At 41.8% G+C, this 25,608-nt stretch overlaps 2 pseudogenes across 1 annotated transcript; both read left to right on the forward strand.

The window, feature by feature from the left end:
- The first annotated feature begins 9,425 nt into the window (after positions 1-9,425).
- On the forward strand, positions 9,426-10,372 carry LOC108291711 (annotated as a pseudogene).
- Positions 10,373-21,151: 10,779 nt separating this feature from the next.
- Positions 21,152-24,724, forward strand: LOC108291753 (annotated as a pseudogene). The gene is made up of 3 exons (XR_001820031.2): positions 21,152-21,369; positions 21,797-22,801; positions 23,058-24,724. The product of XR_001820031.2 is annotated as an importin subunit beta-1-like (transcript).
- Positions 24,725-25,608: the final 884 nt, after the last annotated feature.

Below are 25,608 nucleotides of genomic sequence, written 5' to 3' on the forward strand. Positions count from 1 at the left end.
ATTTATGCAGTCACAAACATGAAAAAAAGCTCATCATCACTGGTCATTCCATTCTTAATTAGATACTATGGAGAAATTCTTGCACATGTGCACCAGGAGATGTGTACAAGAGTTTTCATAGAAGCAAAGTGCATTTAAACAAAAAAGAAATGATAAATCATGGTGTATGTCTACCATGTGATGGCTATGCAGCCTCAAAAATAAATGGACAACTCATGAAGTCACTAATATTGGAGAATAATATAAACATAGTATTAAGTGAAGTAAGTAAGTCAAAGAATAACTCAGCTGAGTTTGGTGGCTCCTGCCTGTAATTCCAGACCGTTGGAAGGCCAAGGAGGGCGGATCATTTGCTGTCGGGAGTTTGAAACCATCCTGGCCAACATGGCGAAATCCCGAATCTACTAAAAATACAAAAATTAGCCAGGTGTGATGGCAGGTGCCTGTAATCTCAGCTACTCAGGAAGCTGAGGCAGGAGAATTGCTTGAAGCTGGGAGGCAGAGGTTGTAGTCAGCCAAGATCATGCCACTGCACACCAGCCTGGGAGACAGTGTGAGATTCTGTCTCAAAACAAAAAACTCTTCAATTATCCTATTCATATAGCTCAAACATACACAAAAACTTGTGATGTTGTTTAGAAAAGAACATAGGTGCAAAAAAAAGTATTTCAAAAGGGTATTTTGTTTGTTTGTTTTGCCAGAATAGCATTATCTGTGTGGGAAGATGGAGGAGGAAAGGCAGATAGGAGTCTTTAAAGGCAATGGGATGTTCTATTGCATAAACTAGATAGTAGGAAGGATCTTTGCTTTTTTTTTTTAAGTTTATTAGGTATAACTGGTAAATAGTAAAATTAATCCTTTTAAGTATATAGTTCAGTGGTTTTGACCAAAGCATACAATTGTGTAATCAACACCACCATTAAGATATTGAATATTTTCATCACTCAAAAAAGTTCACTTGTGTTCCTTTGTCGTCAATCCCATCCCCCACCCACGCTCCCTGGAAACCACTGATCTGTTTAATCTCTACCACCATAGTTTTACCTTTTTACCTCTTTGAGATTGTCAGGTAAAGATAATTATATGCCTTTTGTGTCTACCTTCTTTCACTTAGCAAAATGCTTTTGAGATTCACCCATGTAGTTTTGGATAGTTAGTTCTTTTTGATCACTGAGTAGGATTCTACCAGCAGATATTCTTTATTTTATTTATTATCCAGTCAATGGACACTGAAGTTATTTTCAGTTTGTGGTGCTTACGAATAAAGTTCCTATAAATATTCACAAGCAAGTCTTTGTATAGACAGGTTTTTATTTCTATAGAATAAATACTAAGGAATGGGATTGCTGGTCGTATGATAACTGTATAGTTAAATTTGTAAGAAACTGTCAAGTGGTTTTTGAGCATGGTTGCACTCTCTATCATGCCCACTAGAAATGTATGAAAGTACCAATTGCTCCACATCTTCACTTGTGAAAATACCATACAGTTTTAATTACTATAGCTTTAAAATATGTTTTCTCCCACTGTTTGACTTCTCCTTCTTTTTACTTATTTATCAAATTTTTTAGGATATTCCCCCATAATTACTCATCCATATACAGTTTATACTGATTTTTAAAATTCCATAAAGAATCTTCAGGGATTCGAAGATATCATTCCACTGTTTGTTTTCTATCTTTAATAATTGCTGTTGGGAATTCAACTGTAAATACAACTGTCACTGTTTTTAAAATAATCTGTCTTTTCTTAGCAGCTATTTTTAAGATAGTTATGCTTGCTTTAGGATAATATGTTTCACTATGATTGTCAAGATGTGGATTTCTTTTAATTTTTTGTGTTTGAGATTTACTGTGCTTCTTAGTTCTGAAGATTCTTGTCTTTATTCAAGTAGTAATTTATGTTAACATTTTATACCAAGTGTTAACAAAACACAATACATGAATTATATGTGTGGATAGATATGCATATAGAATTACCTACTGTGCCAACACAGAAATAAATCTTCATTTTACACATCTATGGAACATTTTAGGAAGTGATATAGCATTTAACTGAGAAGGACATCCTCAATAAATTGCTGAAGGCAACATCATATGTACTACAGCATTTTACCACGATGTAAAAATGTTAGAATATAAGAATAAATTTTATATCAATTGTAAAAACCAATCCCATTCACTAACTTTCAAAATATTGCCTTTATTGCATTTTCTTTATTGTCTCCTTCTGGAGCTCTAGAAATATGCTAACCCTTCCTATGATATCCCTCATATCTCTTAACTTATTTTTATAGTTTATATTCACCTCTTTGTATCACATTCTGTGTATTTATATTTGATTTATCTTTTAGTTCACTAATCGTTTTGCCAATTGTATGTAATCTCATGTTTAACCCGGCCATTGATTTTAAATTAGACCATCATATTTTTCATGTGTAAATATTACCTTTGAGTATCTTTCAGCCTCCTTGATCATTTTTGGTAGTCTCTTTGTCATCATTTTCCTTTCTTACTGAAAATCTACATCAGATAGATCATTTTTGGCCTTTTTTTTTTTTTTTTTCTTTCTCTGTGTGTTTATTTTGGATGGGTTCTGTCTTCAAATTTACTCAACTTTTCTCATGCAGTGTGTGTATGTTGGTAATCCCATCTGGTATATGTTTCATTTCATATACCATATGTGTCCTCTCTAGAAGTTTAGTTTGGATCTTTTTTAGATCTTCCATTTCATATTATATTCATGTTTTCCTCAGCACTACTGAACATATGGAGTACATTTATAGTGGTGGTTTCAACATCCTTTTTTATTAACTCTATCATCTGTGTAATTTCTGAGTCTATATCTAGTGATTTATTTTCCTCTCTGTTTCATTTCTGCAGATTATTTTGATTAGAGGCAGACACTGTGATTTTTACATTGTGGAATGCTAGATTTTGTTATATTCCTTTAAATATTGTTCAGCTTTTTCAAAATACATTTCTAGACAGCTAAGTTACTTGGAAAAAGTTTGGTCACTTTAAGGCTTGCTTCTAAGTTTTACTGGGGTGGATCCAGACTAGACATTAGCCTATGGTTAGTTTGCCGCATTACTGAGACAACACTCTTCGTAGGACCCTGTACCACCTGTTTGATGGCTGGTGGCCACAGGAACCATCCTTGGCTCTATGCAAGCTTCAGACTTTCCCTTTCTACTCCCTTATGGTGTTCTTCTCTCCTGATGTTAGAGTTGTCTCTCATGCATGCCCAGTACAGCCAAAGACCAGAGGAGACTCATCTGCAGGACTCCGGAGATTTCTCTTTGTGAAGCTCCCTCTTCTCCAGTACTTTTTCTCACCAATTTGTGCTGCCATAGCCACCCTGAACTCTGCCTGCCAATTCAGAAGACCACTGGGCTCTGTTTGGGTTCTCCTTGCCCTGGGATGTGGCTGGCCACTCTTTCTGGCAATAAGCTGAGGCAATTATATCTCTCACACTGTGATAGAGCTGAGGAATCATTGTCCTGCACTGCATAGTATCCATTGTTTCATAGATTTTATTTGGTTTCTTAGCTGTTTAAAATGGGAGGGCAAATCTAATCCCTGTTACTTCGACATGGCCACAGTAGTTTTCTAAGGAAATGCAATTTCCCAAAACTGTTTATGAAGATATAGAAAATCTAAACAGAACAAAAAACAGAAATATTGACAAAGCTTTGGTCCTCCCTTCCTTCAAAAGCCTGAGGTCCATATGATTTCACAGGATAATTCTACGAATCATTTAAAAACAAACTAGGTATATTCATACAATGGAATACTTTCAGCAATAAAAAGTAAACTATTGATACATGCTACAATAGAGATGGCTATAAAATCCACTATGTTGAGTAAAGAAAGCCTTACATAAAGGTATATGTATTGTATGATTCCATTTGAATAAAGTTTTAGAATAGGTAAAATTCATCTATGTTGAAAAAATCAGAACGAGAATTGTTTTTGAGTCATAATTTTTTAACTGGGAAAAGGTACAAGGTAACATTTTTGGGTGCTGGTCATGTCCTATATTTTGATAAGTGTATACATTTGTCAAAACTCAGTAAATATACACTTGATATTTGTGTGTTTCATTGCAATATTAAGTTTGCATAAATAAGAGACATAAACAGATATCGAAGTTGTTGTGTTAATAATATGCGTGCTTAAGTATTTAGGGGGACATATACTAACATTTGCAATTTTCTTTGCAATGCATCAAAGAGTAAGATAGAGTTGTGTATGACTAGAGGGGTGAGGAGGTATGTCTTCTTTTTTCTCCTTCACAGTTGACTGAGTTCAAATACCTCCGTTAACAAACAAGTCACCAGGCATTGAAGCAAATCAAAACTCCCCTTGAAACAAGGATACAGGCAGAGAATCTAAAGAATATAAACGGGGGATATGAAGACTACATGTGTCCCCTGCCCTTCATACAAAATATAACTTAGTAATTTTTACTTTTGTCATCAGGTAACAAGGAATCTAGTCTTGAGAATGTAGAATATCAATGGAAGAGATGAGATTCTTGCGTGAATTAGGGAGGAAGAGATGACTCATGACATAGGACAAAAATCAGAGATGCAAATACTTTGTTGTATTATTATTTACAATAGCAAAAAAAAAAACCCCTGAAAATTAAGTAGGCAAAGTAAATTTTAGCACATGCAAATGGTAGCATATTAGAAAATCATAAAATTTTGAAGAATACATTATATGAAGCTCAAATATAAAGACAGAAAAAGAAAGTTGAAGATAAGACTCTATTAAATATCATACCTTTTGTAGGCCAAAAATGATTAGCTAGATATGTGTGTGTGCACACACGGACAGGAACAGTGATTGAGTGATAACTCTTTGGTTCATGCCTTCCTTCTTTATGAGCTAAGCGCCATGTAGGGAGGAACCGTGTCTGCATTTGGTCACCTCTTTACTAGCATATTACCTGGAAAATAGTGCTTTGCTCAATTAATAGATGCCAAATAATGAGGGGCATGATCCTATCTCTGTTAAGCAAGGTGGAGAGGAGCATCTGGTTTCGACAATGAGGAGCTCTGGATACTCATTTCTTACACCACGTTGGTAGCTTAGCACGAAGTTGGTTCGGCAGCTCAATGGAAGAACAAGCTAACAGTGGCTGGGCTCCACCATTATTGGTTGTTTGTTTCCTGTTTTTTTTTTTAGAGATGGGCTTTGCTCTGTCACCCAGGCTGAAATGCTGTGGCACCATCATAGCTCACCGCAGCCTCAAACTCCTGGCCTCAAGCAGTCCTCCTACCTTAGCCTCCCATGTAGCTGGGAATACACATGTGTGCCACCACTGCCAGCTATTTTTTTTTTTTTTTTTTTTTTAATGGAGACACGGTCTCATTATGTTTCCCAGGCTGGTCTAGAACTCCTAGCCTCAAGCAATCCCCCCACCCCAGCCTCTCAAAATTTTGGGATTAGAGGAATGAGCCACGGCATTCAGCCTTCCTGATTTTCACAAGGTTACTTCCTCATCTAGGAGCCAGATGTAATGCAGTTACCTAGATGCTCCCACTCCCCCTTCAAATTCCTATGAATATGTAGAGTGTTCGTGGGGGGTGGGGTCCCTTTCTACTGAAAAGCTTGCCATAGCATGTGTAGTCTAGTGAGGCTCAACCTTAGCCCCTCTCTGCATGGAGTAGGGAGAGGGCAGAAATCATTGTGCCCTACTAATCTTCTTAAAAAACTGTCACCCCTCTTATTTTCTGCTTAAACTCAAATAGAAAACAAAAATCAATTGTGTTATACATTAACATCTTTGAAATACATTGTAAGTGTAAGAGAAAGACTAAGAACAAAAATTGGGTTTATACAGTCAAGCGTAAGTGAGTACCACTAGTATGCTTGCAAGTTTTTCCACAGTAAGGCATGTGGTTCAACTGGATTTACATACGTTTGTGCATGTGTGTGTGCATGCGTGCATGTGCATGCATTTTGTGTAACAGGGTTTTGTACATCTTGGGTTCCTGTGGGATGTTCAGGTAGAAACATCTAACACACAGGTATTAGGGTCAGCAACTCGGTGTCTGGGATGGAGAGAAAAGTTGAGGATCCCCTGCAGTTATTGCCTTTGGATTGCTATGGGAAGATAGAGGAAAGGCTCCTGGCACACCCCAGGGGCTGATAGGCAGTTCCTAGAAAAGAGAAGACCTGCAATGAGTGTTCAAGGAGGAAGTTTCCTTCCTGAATAGCGTGTCGGAAAAGGAGATGACACAGCCTCTGGTATGTCAGGGGAAAGCACAAATAATGGGTTCTATTTGAGTTCTGCAACTTAGACAGCCTCCTCCAAAGACAGCTGTCAACAGAAATCCTAGTTTGTCCTAATTCTCTGACAATACCTCCCTGGCCCATGACAGGCTTAAGCCACTATGAGTTTCCCCAAGTGATCCTGCAAAGAGCTTCTCCCAAACCTTTTAATGAAAGTCAGTGAGAATGCTTGATTGATGAGCAAGGAATTAAAATTGCAGCTGATGCCTGAGGCCACCATCAGATGTTAGTGAAAGTGGCAGGGTCCTGGTCTAGAAGGTACCTTTATTTTCCTTTACGGTGTTGGAGGCATGAGGCTGGAAAACATTTAGAGCCAGGATGCTACAGGATCTAGATTGCACTGTGGGAGCAGACGAAAAGACAAACCCCTTGACTGAGACTGGAAGAGAGGCTGGGCTGGAGGGTGGCTCACGTGAGCTGTGATGGGAGGTGACCTTGTGAGATGGTGACGAACAATGATCCAGGGATGAAACAGGAGGAAATCCTGACCCAGGCCCCCACCTCCTCCCAGCCCCATGCTGCAGGCCAGGCTAGAAAACCACAAGTCACTGCTCCTCTCCTCTCCTGTCCCCACCCAAGATGACAGGCTGGATTAAACCAGAAACCCCAAATCTCAACTACATCCCCAAGACAGTGTGACTTTCAGGATTTTAAGTCTTTGAGATACTCATTTTAACTCTATGAAACACTGATTACAAGAGCACTATTTCACGAGTGCTCAAAAATATTTTTGTGACATAAATGAATGAATTTTGCCATTCCAAGAAGGTTGTACATGGAAACATTTTGAGAAAGTCCATAACGTTTTAAAAATATTTGAGATCATTGTGTCTTTGACAAAGGCAGGTGTCTTTACTTGGCTCTGGCTCCCCCTCGAGGGTGCTAATTTCTGAGGCCTCCAGGGGGACAATGAGGAGGAGAAGAATTCCAATGTGAAAATGACATCAGTGGAGTTGCTTGTCTCTTTGTCTGTCTGTCCTTTATAAGCTGTCCTCTCTACAGAGGCCACTGGGCCGGCAGGAGTGCCCAAGAAGTGCCCATCTCCTTCGCCAGGTGAGCTTCAGCCCAAGACACCTCACTGTACTCTCACAACATGGTCTCCATACAAATGAAGATCACCCTCTAGGCTCTGAAATGTCTTCTCTCTTCACCCAAAAAGATCCAGTGGGATGTGGGTGCTTGATCGTGGGTGGTTAGAGAGAGGGAAGAATCAGTTCTAAGTGTTCAAGCCCCACTCACAAGGAGGATGGCAATGCCGCTACCAAAATACCTCAGTGAGAAAGACAGTTCTGATTTGAAGATTGAGTCTGAGGAAATGGTAAGAGCATGTCCATGCAGAAAAGGCCATACTATTAGATGGCAGTTTACCAGCTGGAGACATGAGGACATTATTCTCCACATTTAATTATCAGGAAACGTCTTCCTCTGCTCATGCCTTTTGCCCCCACCAGGGGTCTCCAACTCCACCCTTTCCCTGGATGAGTAAGACTCCAAGTGAGAGACTTAAATATCCATCCCTCAGCCAGAGGTTGAGGTGGATCACTGAGTTTTGTTTTATTTTATTTTTTTCCCCATTTATTTATTTTATTGCATTTTAGGTTTTGGGGTACATGTGAAGAACATGCAAAATTGTTGCATAGGAACACACGTGGCAATGTGATTTGCTGCCTTCCTCCCCATCACCTACATCTGGCATTTCTCCCCTTGCTATCTCCCCCCAGCTTCCCACCCCCCACCGTCCCTCCCCTATTTCCCCCCAACCGACCCCAGTGTGTTCTGTTGCCCAGGCTGGAGTGCAGTGGCACCATCTCAGCTCACTGCAACCTCCACCTCCTGGATTCAAGCGATTCTCCTGCCTCAGCCTTCTGAGTAGCTGGGATTACGGGTGCGCACCACCACACCCTGCTAATTTTTGTATTTTTTGTAGAGGCGGGGTTTCACCATGTTGGCCATGCTGGTCTCAAACTCCTGAACTCAGAGGTGAGCTGCCTGCCTTGGCCTCCCAAAGTGCTGGGATTACAGACCTGAGCCACCACGCCCAGCCAAGTATTTTATTAGCAGTGATTAGGGCTGGGAAAAGAAAATCATTTCCTAAGTGGTCATATATGTGGGCAGTTCATGGCATTGTAAAAGACTATGGCCTTATCTGGTGATCAGGCTCATACATAGCATGTGTGTTGGATGATGCGTAATTAGAACCAGGAGACAGAAGAGTGAAAAGCTCAGTGATGGTGGAATTGGAGGCACGGGGGAATCTGGGGTCTGGGTATCTGCTCACCCAAGACTCTATTTTGTGAGAGTTCACCTCTGTATTCAACGAGAACAGCTCTACTCAGTATTCACCAAACCCACCTTGGAGTGTATGGAGACTCATGCTCCTCAAAAGCTCTTTTTACATTCCTCATATTTGGTAAACGGTCAGTACCTTCGAGCCCAAATTTCCCAGACTCTATATGGAGAAGTGCAATGTAATATTACTACTTAGAAAATCTAAAAGGCTGGTAGTCACCAGCTATGGAGCTGGAAACGAACTCAGTGATGGCTTCTCGTTTAGTTTCACTATTTTTCATCTCATTTCCCTCATCAGACCAAATCTCATGGCTTTGCATGTTAATCTTTTAATAGTCTGGGCAATGATGGGCATCTCACTACTGCCATGCTGCATGACAACACGCGTATGCAGGGGGTGCAGGGACACAGGTTGTGGGGAGCATGCTTCTGTGCTTCCCCGATGGTTCCCTTTCATCCTCTGGGATCTCGTGTGCCTCAACTGTGGCCACAGCACCATCCACAGACTTGGGGTTTCCTCCCAGAACATTGGCCTCAGAAAAACCGTCTTTCCCTTTTACTTTCTAATGTAACCTGTGTTCCCCTTTCTGTATCAATTCATGGATCTCTGAGTCTGTTCAATGCCACTCTTGTCACCCATTAAGAGTGAGATATCAAACCTTTTCATTCTGCATCTAAATCTCCAACTTTCTTCCCCTTAAATTTCATGTATTCTTCCATCCTGGACATTGCTATCAAGATCTCATTGATGATTGTTATCGACACCTCATCCTCCTCCTGCACCACTGGCTCCATCTGACGTTGCTCAGTCCACTGCTGTGGAAGACAGCCATGGATCTGGGAGGCTCAGGAAATGATTCGGTTGTGACCAGGTTTGTCCTGCTGGGCCTAACAGAGACTCCAGCTCTGCGGCCCATCCTCTTTGTCATCTTCCTTCTTGCTTATGTAGCTACTGTTGAAGGCAACCTCAGCACCCTGGCAGCCATCCTGTGGACCCCAAACTCCACAGCCCCATGTACTTCTTCCTGGGGAACTTGTCCCTGCTAGATGTGGTGTGTGTGAGTGTCACTGTCCCTGCCATGTTGAGGCATTTCACATCCAACAGCAGAAGCATTCCCTACAGGGCCTGCCTCTCCCAGCTGTTCTTCTTCCACCTCCTGGCTGGGGCGGACTGCTTCCTGCTGACCGTCATGGCCTATGACCGCTACCTGGCCATCTGCCAGCCCCTCGCCTACAGCACCCGCATGAGCTGAGGAATCTAGCAAGCCCTGGTGGGCATGTCATGTGCCTTTTCCTTCACCAATGCATTGACCCAAACTGTTTCCTTGTCTGCTCTTAACTTCTGTGGCCCCAATGTGATCAATCACTTCTACTGTGACCTCCCGCAGCTCTTCCAGCTCTCCTGCTCCAGTGTTCATCTCAATGAGCAGCTGCTCTTTGTAGCAGCAGTTTTCATGGGTGTGGCCCCCTTGGTCCTCATCAGCATGTCCTATGTGTATGTGGTGGCTGCAGTCCTGCGAATCCGCTCTGCCGAGGGCAGGATGAAAGCCTTCTCCACATGTAGCTCCCACCTCAATGTGGTGGGCATCTTCTATGGGAGGGGTGTCTTCAGCTACATGAGGCTGGGTTCGGTGGAGTCTTCAGAAAAGGACAAGGGGATTGGCATCCTCAACACTGTCATCAGCCCCATGCTGAACCCACTCATCTACAGCCTTAGAAACCCTGATGTGCAGGGTGCCCTCCAGAGGGTGTTTACGGGGAGACAACTCAGCAAGTGAGACTCCCTTCCTCTGGCCTGAGCAAATGTCATGGTTTCACCCACTGCTTCTAAGAGGTATTGTGATAGTGTAAGTGGAGTGTGGATATGATGAAATGGGTTGAGGGACTGGCTTAGGAAGGAACCCACAGTAAAAATAATGGCGATCACCACATGCCAGGCACTGTTCTGAGGGACTGGTATCTATTAGCTCATTTAATCCTCATCACCTGATGAAGTAAACACAGAGTTACAAGTTGTAGATGAGGAAACTGGACCTCAGAGAAGCTGAGTAACTTGCCCAAAGTCACACAGCTAATAATGAATGTCAGAGCTGGGATCTGAACATAGGCAAGCTGAACCCGTAACTTGCCTCTCAAGAGTAGTAAATAACTTCAAGGAGGAAGGGTTTCTATGAGGTAAAGAAGGGGCATGGGTAACAAAAAAGTTTAAAAAGAAAGCAAATAAATAAATTAAATGATGACGTGAATTAGGAGGTTTTGTTCCTTTTACAAATTTATAGTTTGTTCCAGAGCATCTGGTACAGGTTGAGGGAATTGCTGGATGCCAACTTCAACAAAGAAACTGAGACAAAGAACATGTTTTAAAGCCCAGTTCCAAGGGAATAGGCGCTCTTCAGAAAAACCATGAAGATGAGGTAGAGTATGTTCATCAGTATCACCAATTTGTTATATGTGATAAAGCTAGAGAAAGAGCCAAAGGCGGATATGGAAAAGTCTCCCTGACTGAATGGAGAGCTCTGCTCCCTCTGACTTCAACCTGAAACCAGCCCTCTCACCTGCATTGCTGTGAGGAGGAAGACAGTTCACTTATTCAATTTGTAGCTTTTAGTGCAATACTAACGTGTGCTTATTAAAATGTTAGAGAGTACAAAAAGAACAGAATAGGAATAGAATAAAAATCACCAGTTCAAAGATAATCATTATGGGCATTTAGCATATAATTGTTAACTTTTTTATTCATAATATAACTTTGCAAAAATACAATTATTCCATACCTGAATTTCTGTAAACTGCTTTTTTTACTTGATAACATAGATGGATATCCTTCCATAGCAGGAAAGGTAGTTCTTTCTCATCTTTTTCTGTAGTTGTATCGTGTCCCTTTGAATGGACGGAACACAATAGATTAAATAACTCCCTACTAGTAAACCTGTGTTGGTTTAAACAATCTAGGTTGTATGGAATGCCGCAATAAGCATCCTCTACGTTCATCTGTGCACATTTTTCGAATTTTAAAAGTAAGTCCCCACAAGTGGCATTCCTGGGCCAAAAGATAAGAACTTATCCAAGGCACTTGAAAACATATTACCAAATCGCCACTCAGAAAAGGTTGAACAAATTGTCACTTTATATTATTGCTTCTATCTTTGCCAGTATGATAGGCCAAATGTTATAACTCAATGCTCCTTTAATTTGAAGTTAATCACTGTCAAAGTTAAACTATATATGTATATATTTTAAGTGTAGTACTGAAAAAATATATTTTACATATATTATGTATGTATATATATATTTATATATAACATAAATATATATATATAAATAATATATATGTATTTCTAAGATATTTGTATTTTTATAAAATTGAAAGTGCTTGGGCTGGGCACAGTGGCTCATGCTTGTAATCCCAGCACTTTACAAGGCTGAGGTAAGTGGATCACTTGATGTCAGGAGTTTGAGACCAGCCTGGCCAACATGGTGAAACCCCATCTCTACAAAAATTAGCCAGGTGAGGTGGTGCATGCCTCCAATCCCAGCTACTCAGGAGGCTGAGGCAGGAGAACCGCTTGAACCCCAGAGGCAGAGGTTGCAGTGAGCTGAGATCGTGCCATTGCACTCCAGCCTGGGCGACAGAGTGAGACTTCATTTATAAAAAGAAAGTGCTCTTATAAATGACATTAATTCTGTGTTTTACGAATATGGCAAATGTGATACTCTCTTTGACCATACAGCAGTTTTAATTTTATACATGGTCAAATTATTCTATTTTTTCTTCTGTAAAGTTTTTATATCTGGTTTTGGTATCATGTCTGGCAAAAACCTTTTTTACTTTTGAATTGATTTTGAATGACACACTCAAGGATTATTTCCCCACTGATAGGAAATGACACCTTTGCCACATGCTAAATATCCTAACACTCCTGGGTCTGTTGTTGGGCACCTTTCCAGTGCTAAACTCTGAAATCACTATGCAACTGCAATACACACTAATATGTGGTTGTCAAGGTCTTTCTTACACTCTTCCTTCATACATCAGCATGTTCTAGTCTTATCTATTCCTACAGCTGCTAGCTCTCATACAATCATCCTTCTTGACTGATTTTTAAAATCAATTTGTAAAAGTCTACAAATATTGGAATAGTTTCAATGCATATGTTTAGAAGAAACTGACATCTTTAAATTATTGACTTTCCCATTCTGAAACAAGATACATTTCTTCATTTAATCAAGCCTTCTTTAAGACATGTTTTTAAAAAGACAACAAAACATTAAGATCATGTGAAACAGAAAATTGAATTTCCCTTGCCAGGAGGCATATGGAAGTTACCCAGATTAATTCTAGAGACCAAGAAGGGAACCCTTGGGTAAGGGCAGCGATTATTTGTTCATTCTGTAGCAGCTGGCTGCAGATAATCTCTGAAACACCCATACACCACTTGGGACTCTGGGGAAAGATTCCATGTGAATTTATTCTTCTAATCATTAGAAACATTTGAACTTAGAAAAGGAGTCATTTTGTGTGTTTTACGGAGTTCACTACTAACAGACCCTGGCTTTATCCGGAACACAGAGGTATAATTTACAGTACTTAATAATAACAATCATCAGATTTCCCCTGGTTTCCAACTCTTCTTGTAAACGAAATGTGTTAGCAATGACCCACATTCCTACTTGTCAACAATCACTTAGGGCTACGTGTCCATGGCCTTTTCTGGAAAGGGCAAGTACTCTCCAGCGTGGCAAAGCTTTCCAGCTGACCACATCATCCGCCTGGTGACTGTAGGTATTTGAGTTTATCCCCTTATCTGGACATTTAATTCCTAGTACTTGGCACATTTGACACTATTGAAGAAAGGTTTTATCTATAATGTATATCTTTCCTAGAATTTTCTAGTTCCATCTGAACCCTAAACTTCTAATGCAGGTAACTTCTACCAGCACATAAAAGGCACTCGAGTATTACTAATGTGATAAAACATTGGCTTGTTTTATGGAAGATGGTCTCCATACTTACGCATTATCTTGGGAGAAAAAAGGGGTAAAAACTTGTCACTGAATTGGACTCAATACTAAATTGGACTTGATCTACCTCTATTAAACTATTAATTGATTCAAGAAGCATTCACTGAACACCTAAAATGTAGCAGGAATAGTACGAAGTATTGAGATTCAGAGAAGAGTAAAACAACCTCTGGCCTAAGATGATTCAGTGGTATTACAGGAGGCCAAACAGGCCAAGTTACAGAGACTCAAAGGGCTATAGTTGCCCCATATAGGTGCTAGACAGCTTACAAATTCAGTGAAGGTAAAGAGAAGAGTCTTTTTCTGGAAGGGAAATGAAGGTATTAAGAATAGGCATCCCTGAAGAGATGGAGATAGAGCCATGTGTTAATAGATGACTGTGCATTTGCAAAGTGGACTCAGGAGAGGTCATTCTGTGCAGCATATGACCTCTCCAAGGGCCCTTGAGAGCAGAGGATGGAGTAGGAGATTGTTGCGGAGGGAAGACAGAGTGATGGGAAATCAGGACACAGGGACTGCAGATGGAGACAGCTCTACGGAGAAGTTCAGCTTTGATGGGAAAAAGGGAAGCATTAAGGCAGCCAATGAAGAAACAGAATAATAAGGGAGATCTGGATTTTGTTTTAGTTTTGCTTGAAGATGAGAGGACCTGACTGTTTACATGCTGGTAAGCAAACACCAATGAAAAGAAAGCTTTAAGATGCCCAAGAAAAAAGAGATTGTGGACAGAGTGAGATACAAGGGAATGTGAGAACATGAAACAGTAATAATAGAAATGTTTGATTTTCTAAATATTGATATATTTATTAACAGAAAGTAGTCACTGAAATATTTATTGAAGGAAATATGGTGGAATACAATGATTAAGTACTGGGTTTCAGGTAATTTTAATCTCCCAGTTACTCCCTGTGCTAACACATGATGATTTTTTTAATAATTGATTCATTTGATTATTAACAATGCCTATTCATGACATCTACCCTCAAGGAACTTACAATACACAGGAAAACATAATAAAATATATCAATTCCAATGACAGAGTTTTTACAGTTTATTAAAAAGTCTGAGATTTAACATTAACTCACCTATAGAACTTCTGAATGTTGAAAACCAGGATTAACATGCAATACTCATATAAGGTTTAAATTAATAAATATATATATGTTCTTTTTATGTATTCATCCAACCGACAAATGTTTATTGAAATCCTACAAAATGTTCAGCACTATGTCAGACAATGGAGTACAGAGATAAAAACCCAGTCTCTAGCCTCAAAGAATTCAGCCTATTATGGCAAAGTACTGAGCCAATGTTAGCAGGTATTAACATACAACTGTTATCTGGATCACACTGGATAGTATACCCATAGACCTGAGGTATGAAACCCTTGGAAAATTAAAGTTATCCAATGAGTCCAGAATACTCCTGTTACCCCTGCTGCCTCTGTGGACTTTCTCTCCCTTGGTCCTCAGAAAGAGAGGTTTCATTGCTGAGGTGAGTGAACGAAGATCACAACAGGTTAAGAAGCAATTTGAAGGTGATGGGGAAATGCAGCAAATTAAGATTATACTGTCCATTCGTAATGAAAAGAAAGAGAATTTCAAGGGATTTTCAAGATAGAAGGATTTTTTAAGAGAGAAGAGAGGTTGAAAGCATAAGAGATACAAGGATTATTGGTTAAAGCACATTCTCTAAAGCAGATATAAAAAGGTTTGCATGTCACGGGGAGCAGGAAGCTGAGAACATTCCCATCGGCTTTCTTAATCTCTGTGGAGTGAGACAGAAGGTCATCTGGTAAGGGGAGCGAGAGTAAGGGTTGGTGACAGCAGTTGGGGCTTCAGGAGAGTAGTAAGCGTGGGCATGGAGGTACGGGGGCAGCCTGACTGCATTAAGATGCAAGGCAACATTCAAGATGTCAGTGTCAGGAAATCTACAAGATTTTACTGAAACAGGTCCTTTTCCAACTGAACAAATGGATAGACATACTAATCCCTGAATGGAAAAACTGAATATTATACAACATTACTTCTTCTCTAATTAACTTACAGATCTGACTCGACTTCAGCCTATATCCAAATGGATCACTTTATAAACTTAGAAAATATAGTTGATTTGACAAAATGAAGAGGCTAGGAAAAGTTATCATGAAAATGAGTATTAATGAGAGAGGCTGTATTAAAATGCAACATAAAGTTTCAAAAATTAACACAGGACATTATTGATAAAGAATGACACACAGACCAATGGAAACAGATCGGTAGATGCAAACTACTTTTAGCTAGTATTCTATTTCCATTATTATCACTACTGTGATAACGACTATCACTACTAATTATAACCCCTACCTCTTAACAAGCTCACCTTGTGCCAGGCACAGTACCAGGTGCTTTTAATAGATTATTTAACCCCCACAGCAACCCTATGAGGTGGTCTCCACATTTTACAAATAAGTAAAATGAAACTTTGAGATGTTAAGCAATCTGCCCCAAGTATACAACTAGCAAGTTAAGAAGCCAATTCAAAGCAACCTGACTCCAGAGTTCACATTCATAACCATTCTGTTATACTGCCTCAGGGATGCACATTAGTTGGCTATTCTTAAAACCAAACAGTGGACATAAAAACTAAAATTTCAGCTGGGCGTGGTGGTACTTGCCTGTAGTATCTGTCCAGCTACTTGGGAGGCTGAGGCTAGAGGATCACTTGAGTTCTGGAGTTTAAGGCGAGCCTGAGCAACATAGGGAGACCTTGTCTTTAAAAAGAAAATCTAAAATTTCAACAACTGTGGGATTATTTTAAAGTTTTTAAAATATTAATACCATGAACTATTATGTTAAATGAAATGTGAATGTTTAAATTTTTAAAAAGTATAATATTAACTAAAATATGAAATTATATGAACAACCTAATGTTTTATATATTACACACACACATAGACAGTTGACTGGGTACTTGGGGGGTGACTGGATTTACTAATGGAAATACATAGCATGGACTGAATTGTGCCCTCTCAGATACATGTGTTGGAGTCCTCAGCCCCAGTGTGATGATACATGGAGATGGAGCCTTTGGAAAATAACGAGGTTTCTATGAGGTCATGAGGGCACCCTCACAATAGGATTAGTGTCCGTATGAGAAGAGACACAGGGGAATGTGCCTTTTTCCTTTCTTTCCCTCTGCCATGTGAGCAAACAATGAGAAGGCTGCCATCTGCCAGCCAGGAATAGAGTCTTCACCAGAGTCCAGCAATGCTGACGTCCTGATCACAGACTTCCAACATCCAGAGCTATGAGAAAATAAATTTCCACTGTTTAAGCCACTCGGTCTATGGTATTTTATTACAACAATCCAAGCAGACTAAGATCATATGAAAAAGGAGAGGATCTGGGGGCAAGAATGAAGGGGTCATGCAGAGATTAAAGCGCCTGTGGACTGCCAAGTGGAGAACTCCAACAAGAGGATGAACTGAACAGTGTTCAGGAGCAAAGTCTGAATTTACATATTGAAAGGTCAACGGAATATAGGTGATAAAGTGAGACACTACCGCGCACATAGTACAATGGATAAGTTTTGATAAGGATACGAAGCAACTGGAAATCTCACCCATTATTGATGGAAATGCAAAATGGCACAGCCACTTTGGAAAAAATGTGATGGTTTCTTGTAAAATTAAACACCCACTTCCATAGAGTCCAGTAAGCACAGTTCTAGATATTTTCCAAGGAGAAATGAAGACATAACCACACAAATAACTGTGTGCACATATTTATTATATCTTTATTTGTAATGGTGCGAATCTTGAAACAACTGAAGCGTTCAACTAATAAGCCACTAAACAAATGAGAATATACTCACACAATGAGGTGAGTATGGAATGGAATACTACTCAGTGAGAAAAAAGGAATACTACTCAGTGAGCAAAATGAACCTTGAGTGCAGAGATAATGCATGCAGGACTTTCTAAAGGATTATGCTAATTGAAGAAATCCAATTATAAAAAGTCTATGACTCAGAGCGGTTTACTTTTATCAAACTCATAAAACTTTAAAATTATACCTTAAACTCTTTTAAACGATGCCTTTAAAAAATAAATAAATTTGAGAAATAAAAATTATGCCTTTCAAAAGACAGTGCGAAAATAAATGAGAAAAAAAAATACAAGATTCAGATTATCTGGGGCCCAGCCTGAGCTCCACCATGAACCCATTCTCCGCCCTCGGCAAGTCATCTGAGCTCCCTGGATCTTATTTTTCCCATCGACAATATGGTGACTACATCTTTTCTCATTTTGTGGTGACATTACAAGGCTGGAATGATGTCATGAATCTCATGTTTTTCTCAATAATACTTGGTAGATGAAAGAAACCCTTAAGGACTGAGGTTATTTGTCTTCCTCTGGTATTCTGTGCAATCCCTGAGGGAGCTAATTTTTAGGGCATCTAGGTGTTAATTAGCTCCTGAATAGAGAGAGTGCCAAGACAGATTGTCCTGGCCCCTGACAGGTTGCCTTGGGTCAGCTTAGCACTCACTCCCCTCTCGACAACGAACCCCACTTAGAGTGCCCAGAGTGCTCACAGGAAGGTAAGTCTCCCCCAAGCCCTCCCACTGCTCCAGACCCCTCATTTCCCTCCTTCTCAGGAAGGGTGGATGAAGATCATAAGTGATCTTCACATGGTTAAGGAATAAGTGATCCTTGGACCCAGTGGTGGTGAAATATAATGAGGTTTTCCACTCGGGGGCACTGGAAGGATGAAGGGCAGAACTGGAAAACAGGGAATGAGAAGGGAGCTGACTGGGGTGACAGCGGAGGAAATCAAGAAAGTCTGTGGAGAGCCAAGGAGGCTGTTTAGGTTGATCTGTGCAGAGAAATCAGTGCAATCTGTATTTGCAGAATCTTATACCTCTATGTTAACCTAGAGATAATGCAGTGCAGACTTTCATATCACAGAAGGGAAATATATATATATATATGTATATATATATATATATACATATATATATATATATATATATATATATATAAACACACACACATTATCTATATATGTGTGTGTATATATTCATATATATGGCAAAGGCCTTGAGACAGCAGGGGTTGGCAGAAAAAGAACATGGTCTCCATTCTCACTCTTGAAATTACCCATCTTCAAGAATTTTTGTAAAGTTTATTAAACTAACATATCATGGAGTTAAATGGACTAGCATTGCTGCTAAAAGTTTATATTCAAGTAAACATTAGCTTAGGGTCTTCTTTTCCTTCCTTTATTCCTTCCTTCCTTCCTTCCTTCCATATTTTCTTCTTTCCCTTTTCCTTTCTCCAAGTTCCCAGTGATAGATAGGAAAAGCTTGTTTATAATACAAATAGCACAAACATCTGAACTCCAACTCCAGAGCTCTCTCCATGGTGCTAAATTGTCCTTATACACTAAGACAGAGAGACAGGAAGATAGAGAAAACAAAAATTGGTTTCTCTGTGGAAAAAAGGAACTGTTTAGAGCAAATTCGAGGCCAGCATCTGGAGTGAACTGCGTCTCATATGGCCGGGCAGGGTGGGGAATAATTGAAATGAGAAGTGGACAAATCTGACCGGACGGAGAGATATCGCTCAGAGCAAGGTTGAACTCTGTCGCTGTGCTGCACTGCTGTGATTTCAAACCCAGAGGGGGCTGGTCTTAATGTTAAACTGGGAAAACCACCTGTCAGGACATTTTCTAAGGTGGCAAGGGCTTCTCACAGATACCTTCTGCCTTCTCTCCAGAATAAATAACCTGTGTCAACAAATGGCCTGTCTTGGGGTAACAGGAGTTGCGGTATTGGTGTCGTGTGTGTGTGTGTGTGTGTGTGTGTGTGTGTGTGTGTGTGTGTATGTGTTTTGAGATGAGATCTTCCTCTTGTCACCCAGCCTGGAGTGCATTGGTACGGTCTCGGCTCACTGCAACCTCCACTTCCCAGGTTCAAGTGATTCTCCTGCCTCAGCCTCCGAGTAGCTGGGACTACAGATGCCCGCCCCCATGCCCAGCTATTTTTGTATTTTTAGTAGAGACAGGGTTTCACTATGTGGGCCAGGCTGGTTTTGAACTCCTGACCTCAGGTGATCCGCCCACCTCAGCCTTCCAAAGTGCTGGAACTATAGACAAGAGCCACCGTGCCGGCCAGGGTATTCTTGATGAATCCTTTTGCTGCCTTTGATCAGACTCCTTGGCTTAAATCCCAGCTCCAGTTGGGAGGTAGACTCTAGAAGGTAGGTACCACCTGTGAGACACTGCACTTGCCTCTGTCCCAAGAAAGATCAGCATCGGCCCAACAGAGTTTGAGCCCCACAAATGGCCAGCCATTTCTGTAGAACAGGACAGAATGGGGTGTCGGGAGTAGTGCAGTCTCCTGTGTTAGGGTGTTGACATCATTGACATTCTTTGTCTTGTGTTACCCATTTGAGAGGCTCTCAGTGTGACTTTGGGCAAATTCCTCCTGTTAATGGTTCAGTTCCCTGTCCCTTCCCCATATGCAAGTACTAGGATGATTCAGGTTGTTGTCCGTGTCATTGGACGCAGGAAACAACAATTAAACACCGCAGTGCATCAGGAGGGCTTTGTTAGGGAGACGGGATGATGACCAGGACTTGGCCTTGCAGGATGCATTAACAAGTTGTGCAGAGAGTGTGGCCCTGCATAGGCAAGAGTCCAGAAGAACAAGACTCCAAATACACTTTTCCAGAACTACCTGTCCCTGCCACAGCCAAGGACAGTTTCCTTCATGAATCATCCCTCCATTGTCCAGGCACCTGTGGGACACCATAACTGCTGCCATGTGTGATGGGGGGAAGCCAGATAAATGGCCCTGGGATTTCAGTTTCCCTTTTCCCCCTGGAAAACCTACTCCACCCACCCCCCACACTCACACTGTGCACACACTAAGGTCATTCATTTTTCTGGTATCATTTACTACCAACATCTTCCCAGATGCTCAGGCCAAGAACCTTGGAATCATCCTTCCACCTTCTCTTTCTCTCACACCTCGAGCCCCACAATACATCCAGAGTCCTATAAACATTTGGATCCAGAATCCAAATAATTATTAAATGAAAGGATGAATGGATGGAATCTTTCTTGAATAGTTGTGGTGACACTAATACCCAAAGTCTTAGAAACACGATTCTTCTCTTTATCACATATGATGTCATTTACGAAGCCTTGATAACAACATGTCCAGGTTCGTTAAGAGGCAATGTAGTGTCGCCCTCGCCCCCTCCTGAGCGCCGCCTCTCACCCGCAGCCGCCCTTCCTTCTTCCTCCCTCGGCCTCCCGAGCACCCGGGAGCTCGGAGCTGCCCCCAGCGTCCCTCCCCACCCCCCGCCCCCGCGCCTGCAGCCCATTCGGAGGGAGGAAGGAAGGGAAGAGGAGAGGAAGAGGCGCTCGAGCGGCTACCCAGAAAGAGCCGGTGAATGGGCTTGTGGTGACCCCCGCCCCGCACCCCACCCTCCCTTCCCACCCGACCCCCAACCCCCATCCCCAGTTCTAGCTGCCGCCACCTCCCCCATGGAGCTAATCACCATCCTCGAGAAGACCGTGTCCCCCGATGGGCTGGAGCTGGAAGCGGCGCAGAAGTTCCTGGAGCGTGCGGCTGGCGGTGGAGAGCCTGCCCACTTTCCTTGTGGAACTGTCCAGAGTGCTAGCAAATCCAGGAAACAATGAGGTTGCCAGAGTTGCAGCTGGTCTGCAAATCAAGAACTCCTTGACACCTAAAGAACCCAAATGCCCATCGACAATAGACTGGACAGGGAAAATGTGGCACATGTACACCAAGGATTATTATGCAGCCATCAAAAACGATGAGTTTGTGTCCTTTGTAGGGACATGGATGAACCTGGAAACCATCATTCTCAGCAAACTGACACCAGAGCAGAAAACCAAACACTGCATGTTCTTACTCATAGGTGGGTGTTGAACAATGAGAACACATGGACACAGGGAGGGGAGCACTACACACTGGGGTCTGTTGGGGGGATATAGGGGAGGGACAGCTGGGGGATGGGGAGTTGGAGAGAGATAGCATGGGGTGAAATGCCAGATATAGGTGAAGGGGAGGAAGGCAGCAAATCACACTGCCATGTGTGTACCTATGCAACAATCTTGCATGTTCTTCACATGTACCCCAAAACCTAAAATGCAATAAAAAAAAAGATCTGGATATCAAGGCACAGTACCAGCAGAGGTGGCTTGCTATTGATGCTAATGCTCAAGGAGAAGTCAAGAACTATGTTTTGCAGACATTGGGCACAGAAACTTACCAGCCTAGTTCTGCCTCACAGTGTGTGGCTGGTATTGCTTGTGCAGAGATCCCAGTAAACCAGTGGCCAGAACTCATTCCTCAACTGGTGGCCAATGTCACAAACCCCAACAGCACAGAGCACATGAAGGAGTCAACATTGGAAGCTATTGGTTATATTTGTCAAGACATAGACCCAGAGCAGCTACAAGATAAATCCAATGAGATTTTGACTGCCATAATCCAGGGGATGAGGAAAGAAGAGCCTAGTAATAATGTGAAGCTAGCTGCTACTAATGCACTCCTGAACTCATTGGAGTTCACCAAAGCAAACTTAGATAAAGAGTCTGAAAGGCACTTTATCATGCAGGTGGTCTGTGAAGCCACACAGTGTCCAGATACGAGAGCATGAGTGGCTGCTTTCTAGAATCTGGTGAAGATAATGTTCTTGTATTATCAGTACATGGAGGCATATATGGGCCCTGCTCTTTCTGCAATCACAATTGAAACAATGAAAAGTGACATTGATGAAGTGGCCCTACAAGGGATAGAATTCTGGTCCAATGTCTGTGATGAGGAAATGGATTTGGCCATGGAGGCTTCAGAGGCAGCAGAACAAGGACAGCCCCCTGAGCACACCAGCAAGTTTTATGCCAAGGGAGCACTACAGCATCTGGTTCCAATCCTCACACAGACACTAACTAAACAGGACGAAAATGATGATGATGATAACTGGAACCCCTGCAAAGCAGCAGGGGTGTGCCTCATGCTTTTGGCTACCTGCTGTGAAGATGACATTGTCCCACATGTCCTCCCTTTCATTAAAGAACACATCGAGAACCCAGATTGGTGATACCGGGATGCAGCAGTGATGGCTTTTGGTTGTATCTTGGAAGGACCAGAGCCCAGTCAGCTCAAACTACTGCAGGTATTGATCGACTCCTATGCAACTTAACGACCATTCGACTTTACGACCACAATCGCTAGCCACGACTGCTCCGCGTCTGGCAGCGCAAACGTTGCCCTGCTGGGTGTACGACAGTGCGGACCAGCTTCCGGCAGCATTACCATCTCCGCGTGCACCATTTCAACTGTACATATAGCCTACTCAACTTACGACCAAATCGTGTTACGACTGGCCCGCGGTCCCGACCGTGTTCGTAAGTTGAGCACTAGCTGTAGTTATACAGGCCATGCCCACCCTAATAGAATTAATGAAAGACTCCAGTGTAGTTGTTCAAGATACAGCTGCATGGACCGTGGGCAGAATTTGTGAGCTGCTCCCTGAAGCTGCCATCAATGATGTCTACTTGGCTCCCCTGCTGCAGTGTCTGATTGAGGGCCTCAGTGCTGAACCCAGAGTGGCTTCAAATGTGTGCTGGGCTTTCTCGAGTCTGGCTGAAGCTCCTTATGAAGCTGCAGATGTTGCTGATGATCAGGAAGAACCAGCTACTTACTGTTTATCTTCTTCATTTGAACTCAGTTCAGAAGCTCTAGAGACTACAGACAGACCTGATGGACACCAGAACAACCTGAGGAGTTCTGCATATGAATCTCTGATAGAAATTGTGAAAAACAGTGCCAAGGATTGTTACCCTGCTGTCCAGAAAACGACTTTGGTCATCATGGGGTGACTGCAGCAGGTGCTTCAGATGGAGTCACATTTACTCTGCACAACTGTTTAGAATGTTCTTCGGAAAGTGCAACATCAAGATGCATTGCAGATCTCTGATGTGGTCATGGCCTCCCTGCTAAGGATGTTCCAAAGCACAGCTGGGTCTGAGTGAGTACTAGAAGATGCCCTGATGGCAGTTAGCACATGGGTGGAAGTGTTGGGAGGTGAATTCCTCAAGTACGTGGAGGCTTTTAAACCCTTCCTGGGCGTTGGATTAAAAAATTATGCTGAGTACCAGGTTTGTTTGCCAGCTATGGTCTTAGTGGGAGACTTATGCTGTGCCCTGCAATCCAACATCATACCTTTCTGTGACGAGGTGATGCAGCTGCTTCTGGAAAATTTGGGGAATGAGAACGTCCACAGGTCTGTGAAGCCGCAGATTCTGCCAGTGTTTGGTGATATTGCCCTTGCTATTGGTGGAGAGTTTAAAAAATACTTAGAGGTTGTATTGAATACTCTTCAGCAGGCCTCCCAAGCCCAGGTGGACAAGTCAGACTATGACATGGTGGATTATCTGAATGAGCTAAGGGAAAGCTGCTTAGAAGCCTATACTGGAATTGTCCAGGGATTGAAGGGGGATCAGGAAAACGTACACCTGGATGTGATGCTGGTACAACCCAGAGTAGAATTTATTCTGTCTTTCATTGACCATATTGCTGGAGATGAGGATCCTACAGATGGAGTGGTAGCTTGTGCTTCTGGACTAATGGGGGATTCATGTACAGCATTTGGGAAGGATGTACTGAAATTAGTAGAAGCTAGGCCAATGATTCATGAATTGTTAACTGAAGGGCGGAGATCAAAGACTAACAAAGCAAAAACCTTGCTACATGGGCAACAAAAGAACTGAGGAAACTGAAGAATGAAGCTTGATCTGTCACCCTTGGGATGATAACCTGAGGACCCCCACTGGAAATCTCCAATCTCTTGAAAAACCTGGAAGTGAGAAGTGTGCACGGTTGCTGAATGTTTGGGAATGAGAGGATGAGTGAGTGAGGCTTGAAAACACACCACATTGAAAATCCTGCCACAGCAGCAGCCGCAGCCGCCAACAGCAGCGCTGTTAGTGAGCTAAGTAAGCACTGACTTCGTAGAAAACCATAACATCGGCCATCTTGGAAAAGAGAAAACAATGAAGTTACTTATTAAAAAAAAAAAAAAAAAAAAAGAAAAAAAAGAAAGCTATCTCTTCCCAGGAGAGGCTAGAAGAAAAAAAAGAAAGCTATCTCTTCCCAGGAGAGGCTAGAAGTAGCTTTTCTGTCTTTTGGCTGGTGCCAGGTGGAATGACTGGTTTGGGAGAGGAGGAGGGACTGGGTTCAGCTGTGGTGCTTTTTTGTAAAAGGCAGCCTAGCCTTTGCTACTGAGGAGAAAGATGGAGCCTGCATCTCAAGCCCACCTTCGCTGTACCTTTGCCACATGGTACTGTATGCTTGCCGGCTAGAAGAAGGGTGAGGGATTTTTTACAGTCTGAGAATGAATGTGTGTGAGTGAGGCGGTATCCACATTCTCAACTTCAAGTCACTGCAGTTTCTTTTTCCCAGAAAACAAGGGGTTAGAAGTTGCATTTCATAAAAACTAACCGAAGTTCTGTCTACTGATGCAGCACAAGAGATGTAAAAACAAAACAAAACAAAAAACAAAAAGAGGAAAGACGCTCTTTAGGTTTTGTTTCGTTTTGTTTTTTAATTATTATTACTACTCCAGGGAAAACACTGACGAATGGTCAGAGCTCCTAACCTGATCTTTTCATCAAGGCGCCTTTCCTAACACGGTTCAACTGTGAATGTAGAAGTGGGGGAGGGGGGAGAAAAAGAAAACTCTGGCGTTAGAGGATATAGAAAAATAAAAGTACAATTGTTACAAATAAAGAGCGCAGACTTCAAAAACAAAATAAGTCACAACCCAAACAAACCAAAATTTAAATGATCAGAATTGGCAGCACAAAGAAAACACCCTCTCTTGACTTGTATTGTGGCAGTCTGAACGCCCCCAGAAAATTGTGCCAAAGAGTTTAGAAAAACAAATACACAATGAAAGTAAACACACACACAA

This window comes from Cebus imitator, unplaced genomic scaffold (genome assembly GCF_001604975.1).
Source record: "Cebus imitator isolate Cc_AM_T3 unplaced genomic scaffold, Cebus_imitator-1.0 Scaffold464, whole genome shotgun sequence".
Lineage (NCBI taxonomy): Eukaryota > Metazoa > Chordata > Mammalia > Primates > Cebidae > Cebus > Cebus imitator.